A 7,845-nucleotide genomic window follows, 5' to 3' on the forward strand; every position below is an offset into this window, starting at 1 on the left:
AGGTAATCTATATGTAAAAGGCACTCTGAGCACATTAGCTTTAAAAATCAATGCTGTAGGGGCGCCTGGGTGGCTCAGTCAGTTAAGCGTCCGACTTCAGCTCAGGTCATGATCTCACATGATCTCAGCTCAGGTCTGTCTCAAAAATAAATAAAACATTAAAAACATTTAAAAAAAATCAATGCTGTAAAGATCATATACATATGCACACACACACATACAAAATTATATATATTATATATAATAGTAGTTTTTCTCTATATATTCTCTACTATATATGTATATATACACACACTATATATTTACATTATACTATATATATAGTGTATATATATACATACACACACACTATATACATATATATATTCAAAATAGGGACCTGATTTTGAAGGGCAATATCCAAATGACTTGACAAAGTAGAACTGTTAGTTGTGAAAGATAAAATTTCCTGAGAATAGAAAATAGTCATGGGGCGCCTGGGTGGCTCAGTCGGTTGAGCAACCGACTTCAGCTCAGGTCATGATCTCATGGTTTGTGAGCTCGAGCCCCGCGTTGGGTTCTGTGCTGACAGCTCGGAGCCTGGAGCCTGTTTTGGATTCTGTGTCTCCCTCTTTCTCTTTTCCACCCCCACTCGTGCTCTGGCTTTCTCTATCTCTCTCTGTCTCTCAAAAATAAATAAACATTAAAAAATTAAAAAAAAAAAAGAAAATGGTCATTGCTCTAGTTGCACAATTAGAGGACACATTTTCCAGCAACCAAGAAGAAGCAAAGTGTCCTCTGTGAAACTAATGAAACTTAAGCATTGAGATATCTCAACTTAAATCTTGTGCAACGTAAAAAACCTTTAAATATTTAAGCTCCTTTAGAACTGAACAGTCCTGATTGTTTTTACAATTGCTCATATCCTCTTGAGCTAACACTAATGCACAATAAGAGCCTAGTGAATGTTAGCAAAGCTTTGAGAGGTAGGAGAAACACTCTGGTGAAGGTAACAGGTTCTGCCAGCTGGGCAACCTGCCCGGAAGGCAAAAAAGAAATTTTGAGGGGCACCTGGGTGGCTCAGTCGGTTAAGCATCCGACTTCAGCTCAGGTCATGATCTCGAGGTCTGTGAGTTCAAGCCCCGGGTCGGGCTCTGGGCTGGTGGCTCAGAGTCTGGAGCCTGCTTCCGATTCTGTGTCTCCCTCTCTCTCTGCCCCTCCCCCATTCATGCTCTGTCTCTGTCTCAAAAATAAATAAACATTAAAAAAAATTAAAAAAAAAAAAAGAAATTTTGATAACTAATTTGCAATCATTTACTAACTCATAGCCGGAGACCAATTTTATTTTCTCAGAGCTACAGGTTTTCTTTCTGTATTACACAAAAACTTTAAAATTAACTTTAATACAACTTGAATTATACACATATATACAATACAGTCATATTGCATACTATATTTAAATGATATTGTTTGATCTTCAACACAATTACTTTATCAAGTACCTTCTAAGAAAACATTTATCATGCGTTGATTTTGCCAACTTAGCTTGAGTGTTATGAAGAATGAACATGTTCATACATTGAGAAGAATACACAGGGAATGTATGGTACCTCTTTGTACTCCTCGTTTTTCTCAGGCTCACTTTTTACTTCCTAGTCCTTGTATCTCTTAAATTTATTTCCACTTTTTTTGTTTTTTTTTCTGACATTGATTTTTCTTTTAAATTGTTGAACACAGATACAGAAATTATAAGCATGGATTGCAAAATTATTAAAATTAATGAAACAAAACAGCAGGTTTAGTGTTGGAAATCTCCATTATTTTACATTACCTTATAACCAATTCCATCAACATGTTTTCAACATGTTTATTTATCTATGTGTTGGTAATGTAGCTGTTTTTCTGTCCTAATAAATTTCAGGATTAAGTGCTATTTTTATTTATTATACTTAATATCTATGTCTGTCAATTTTAAATACTAGGTATTAGAGGCCTTATAAAAATATATATACAATTATTAAAACATGTGCCCTGTGCTCACTTTGGCAGCACATATACCAAAATTGTGATGATAGAAGATAAGTAAGTCCCCTGCATGAGCAAATTTGTGAAGCATTCCATGTTTTTTAAAAAATGCATCCCCTAACTTATTAATCTCAAGGTGAAATTAAATTCTCCAAATGGTTAATAATAAATCATTTAAAATATACTTAAGGTAACCAAGGAGAACAATCCTAGGAAATGTATTATTGAAACTATATCCCCCCAAACACAATATACTATGTATCTTTGTTTTAGTAATTTAAATATTATGACACATGTTTCATTTCCAGCTCTTAGTATTATTGGTACAACTAAGGATATGGTTGAGTGTTAATTTTTGACAAACAGTTGAAGTTTTTGCCTATTAGAGAGATGACTGGTAGATGAGTTCCTATATCTGAAACATATCTCAAATATTATCTAGGGTTCAATACTTTAATTTCAGAATAAAGAGATTGAAGTTCATATTAATTTATTTAAAGCCAGCATAGAGCAAATTAACTGGAGAGTCAAGATGGGAAAGTGAGATTCTTAGGACATTTGTTCAATGTCATGCTGGGGGGTAAAAACCAGAAAGCCCTCCAAATGGGAGAAATGGGACCTGGCCCATGTGGGTTCAGATCAGGGCTCAGGACTGGGCTCTGAGAACACTGCCAACCCTGCTGGTACCAGACGCTAAAGAGGGAATTTCCAAGCACACACTCTAAGAAAAAGCGTCCTATAGAAGAGTGGGGCCAACGCAGGTATTCCACTTGCTTGGGTTTAAAGATAACAGTTCCCCATGGCACTTGGAAAGTCACTCTCAGCAAACAATTGCACTGTTAATACAAGCTTGCACAAAGTGCAATAGGAGCTCAAAGAAGGGAACAATTTATTTTGTCTGGTAAAGGAGTAGGAAGGCTTTGTGAAAGGTGTGTTGATTTGAGGAGGGTCTTCAGAGATTAGAGGACTTTTTTAGTCTTTTCAATCAGAAAGATCACATGTGTGAAATTCTGTTTATGTGAATAGATTTTGTCTTAGTCGTTTGGATCACTGTAACAGTTTACCATAGACTGAGTGGCTTATAACCAAAAAGAAAGTTATTTCTCACAGTTCTAAAGGCTGGGGAGTACAAGATCAAGCTACCAGTAGATAAGGTATCTGGTGAGGTGGTCCACTTCCTGGTTCATAGATAACTGTCTTCTCACTGTTTCCTCACATGACAGAAAGACAGGGGAGCTCTCTGAGGTCTCCTTTATAAGGTAACATACTAATCCCATTCATGTCAGTTCCACCCTTATGACCTAATGACTTCCTCAACTCCCCATCATCAAATGCCATTCCACTGGGGATTAGGTTGTAATATATACATTTTGGGAAACACAAACATTCAGTCTATAGCATATTTGTTAGATTTGAGACACAATGAAAGATAAATGTGGCAGGAATGTGCATTGAGTCAGGGATTAGTAAATGAAGACAGAATGGTGAATGATGAATTCAATATGCTGAGTTGCATGATTAGGAATGATGGATGATATCGGGCCTCGAGACAGGGGATTCCATAATGGGAGCCATTGACTAGAATGAGAGGTGCATGAAGGCATATGGTGGGGGTGAGCTTACAGCAGTTGGAGGGTCCAGAACAAGAGGGATCTTGTATCTTATACTAAAGCAATAATTATCAAACTAAATGTATTTAAAGGTCACCTCAAATGTGGAAACAAAGTTTTCATTTTGGTTGAATTAGAAATAGCCAGAGTCAACTTTACTTGACTCTCAGTCCATTGAATTATGTTTTTTTTTTCTTTCCAGAAAAGGAGAGAAAAAATAGTGAGATAATTGGCAAAGTAAATAACCAGCACATTTCATAAACTAACAGTGCTTTCTACAATAAATATGCCTATGAGTCATGCAATTCTCTCAGCATATTTACAAATTTTTGATAATAGCACAGGCTTGGGGTTAAAGGATTACATACCAGATAAGTAAATACAGGCTTTATATAAATACAGTTTGATGTCAAGGGAATCATTTTTTATTTTGACTATCAGTAAAACACAACAGAAAATATCTATAATCTATGATAAACATGCTTGAATTTAATCTCACTCCAAACATTTGACTCAATCAAACTTTCTTTTTGTTTAGATCACTGGGTCTTAAATATTCTGTATTAGATAGCTTTCTCAACAGAAATTAAAGCAACTTTTATCACAGTACTGAATTATTATTAGCTCTAAGGATTATTAGCTCTAAGGATTACCAGGTTAATCCAACCCAAGGAGGAGGTTGTGGGAACCTCCAATCTGTAGCCAATTGGTCAGAAGCACAGGTAATAAATAACCTGGTTTTCAGTTGACATCTGAAGTAGGGTAGTCTTATGGGACTGAGCCCTAAACCTGTGGAATCTGATTCTATCTCCAGGTAGATAGTGTCAGGATTGAGTTAAATTGTAGGACACCCAACTGGTGTCCAGAGAATTATTTGTTGTTGGTGTGGGAGAACTCTTCACCACCTGCCACTGCCCCCTAATGGAATTGGCACTAGAACCTAAAAGACTTCCTAATTTGTGAAAGAGAACATTACCAATATAATTTGAAGCTACTTGTGTATCTAATTCCAATCACATCACCTGCTCTTTACCTGACTTACTACTAACCTAATTTTTAAAATCATTCTCATGTTTTTTTTAAAAAATAATGTATTATGTAACTATCTTTAAGTAATTGTTTAATTTTGTGAGTTTTATAAAAATATTAGTTAACTTTTCATATCACTTCTTTTTATTTTATATGTTGATGCATAAAGCCATAGTTAATTCAATTCATTGCTGTAAAATATTTCATGGTATAAATATCGATATTTATATACTCTTTGGATAGTGAAGCTGAGTTAAATGTTTTGCTATTATATACAATGAAGCTATAAAAATTCTGGTATGTCTCCTAGGGAACATGTAGAGATTTGTCTCTAGGATATTCCTACTTGAATTGTACGTACGTATATTTTCAGCTGTATCATATAATGCCACATTAGTTTCCAAATTAATTTAACTTTCCAATTTATATTCTCTGCTGCAGTGTTCCTATTGCTCTACATCCTTGCCAATGAACTTTACTTTTTACTAAATGGTAAATGTATAATATCTTATTATGTCTCTAATGTATATTTCCTTGATCACTAAAGCGGCTACACAAGTTTTTATTATTTATTGACCATTTACATTTCCTCTATATAAAAGGTCTGTTATTATTATTATTATTATTATTATTATTATAGTATTTATTTTAAAAATACATTTATGATATTAAGCCTTCCTTAATTACATGTGTTGTACATATCTTCTCATATTTTGTGGTTAGTTTTTTACTTTTTATGATGTTTTTGATGAATAGAAATTCTTATTCATTTATATGTTCATTGATTCACTGATTTATTTATACATTCATTCAACAAGCATTTACTGGATATTGGAGTACTTTGGAAGACAAAATAAAACAAAACCTCTGCTCTTGTTGAGTTTCTCCAATAAAGGAAGACAAACAACAAACAATGCACTAACTAAATTATAGGGTATGTTTGAAGCTAATAAGTATTATAAGAAAAAATAGAGTAAAGAAATTGGAAGTTGGAGGGTATATCAGTAGGCCTCATTTAGAAAATGACTTTTAAGCAAAGACTTGAAGAAGATAGGGCATTAACCTTGAGATAACTGGTGGAATAGTATTTCGGGGGCATTAGTGCAAAGGCTCTTAGTTGTGTTCAAGGAAAAACAAAGAGATCAACATGGCTGGAGCAGAGTAAGTGAGGGAAAGAGGAGTAGAATAGGCTAGAAAGGTAAGAATGTTCAGAATGGGTAAGATCTTTTAGGCCATCATAGAGGCTTCAACTTTTATTTTGATTAATATTGGGCTAATAAATTGCAATGGACAAAGGTTGTTATAACCCTGGCAAGAGATGATAGTGCTTGGATCTGTGGTAGTGATGTGAGTAGTGAGAAAACATTGGATTATGGATTTCTTTTTGTAAAGAATTTATTTAAAAAGAGAATTTGTGGAGCACCTGGGTGGCTCAGTTGGTTAAGCATCTGACCTTGGCTCAGGTCATGATCTCACAGTTTATGGGTTTGAGCCCCGTGTCAGGCTCTTTGCTGACAGCTTGGAGCCTGGAACCTGCTTTGGATTCTGTCTCCCTCTCTCTCTCTCTCTGCCGCTCCCCCACTTGCCCTCTGTCTCTCTCTCTCAAAAATAAATAAACATTAAAAAATATTTAAAAAAGAATTAAAAGAAGAATTTGCATAAAGAATGAAAGGAGAAAAGTCAAGGGCAATTCCAAATGTGATCCCAAGATTTTCAGCTTGAGCAATTTGAAGGATTGATGCATTAATCTATATAGGAAGGACTGTGGGCAGGACAGATTTGGGGGGAAGATTTAAGAGTTCATTTTGGACATGATAAGTTTGAGATGTGTATGAGATTTTCACTGGATAGATAGTTTTACATGTGAGTCTGGATTTTGAGAGGGCAATTTGAGCTGGTGATATAAATTTGGAAGTTTTTGGGAAAAAAGTGGTATTTAAAGTTATAAAAGACATGAGACCACTAAAGGAGTGAGTATAAATAGAAAAGAGAAGACCGCAAAAGACTGAGTCCCTGGGCACAAGGTTAAGAGGTCAAGTAGATAGGGGACTTGTGAAAGAGCAACCAGTGAATTAAGAGGAAATTCAATAGAATATAATGAAAGGAATAGCAAATAAAGGAGAGTGATCAACTGTGGCAAATACTGTTGATAGTCCAAAATGAAGGACAAAGATTGACCTTGTGCTTCTCAATGTGGAAGTCACTGGTGACTTTGACAAGAACTGTTTCAGTAGAGTGGTGAGATGAAAAGATAGGAAAAGGTGGTCAGAGAAATGCATAACATTGAGATTATGAAGGGGCTGCAATTATTAGTAATAAATTCCAAGGCATGATGATGGGAAAGGAGTGGCTGAGGTATCATGACAGATATGATTCTTCCTTTGATGATCACTGCATATTCATGATTTCATTAGGAGTTGCAAAATGATGATATATGTCTGTTATTCTTTCTTTCTTTATTAAATAGAATATTTCTTAAATTTTTTTAATGTTTATTTACTTTTTGAGACAGAGAGAGAGAGACAGAGAACGAGCAGGGGAGGGGCAGAGAGAGAGACAGAGACACAGAATCTGAAGCAGGTTCCAGGATCTGAGTTGTCAGCAGAGAGCCCGATGTGGGGCTCAAACTCACAGATGGCAAGATCATGACCTGAGCTGAAGTCAGACACTTAACCCACTGAGCCACCCAAGCACCCCTTCATTTTTTAAACGGAATATTTATTTTTTTTAAATATTTTTTAATGTTTATTTATTTTTGAGGAGAGAGAGAGAGAAACAGAAACAGAACATGAGTGGGGGAGGGACAGAGAGATTAGAGAGACACAGAATCTGAAGCAGTCTTCAGGCTCTGAGCTGTCAGCATAGAGCCCAACGTGGGGCTCAAACTCATGACTGAGATCATGACCTGAGCTGAAGTCAGATGCTCAACCGATTGAGCCACCCAGGCATCCCAAATGGAATATTTCTTTTAAAAACATATTAACTATTTTGTTATCCTGAAGTACAATTTGCACTTTTGAATAAATACTTGGTTCTTTTATTTAATGGTTTTCAGTATAATGTATTTGTTCCCTAGAATCCTTCATAGGTGGTTTATGATTTTTTGTTTAAATATTATGAACTGATAGATTTTAACTATTTGATATTTCCATTGCAGCTATTGTTTTTGTGCTCAAATTTCCCATCTTTGGCCAATATTGGG

The 7,845-nt window shown here is 35.3% G+C and overlaps 1 pseudogene; it reads left to right on the forward strand.

The window, feature by feature from the left end:
* Positions 1-2,012: 2,012 nt before the first annotated feature.
* LOC122467402 lies at positions 2,013-2,106 on the forward strand (annotated as a pseudogene).
* The last annotated feature ends 5,739 nt before the right edge of the window (positions 2,107-7,845 follow it).

The sequence above is a fragment of the Prionailurus bengalensis genome, chromosome A3 (genome assembly GCF_016509475.1).
Source record: "Prionailurus bengalensis isolate Pbe53 chromosome A3, Fcat_Pben_1.1_paternal_pri, whole genome shotgun sequence".
Classification (NCBI taxonomy): Eukaryota; Metazoa; Chordata; class Mammalia; order Carnivora; family Felidae; genus Prionailurus; species Prionailurus bengalensis.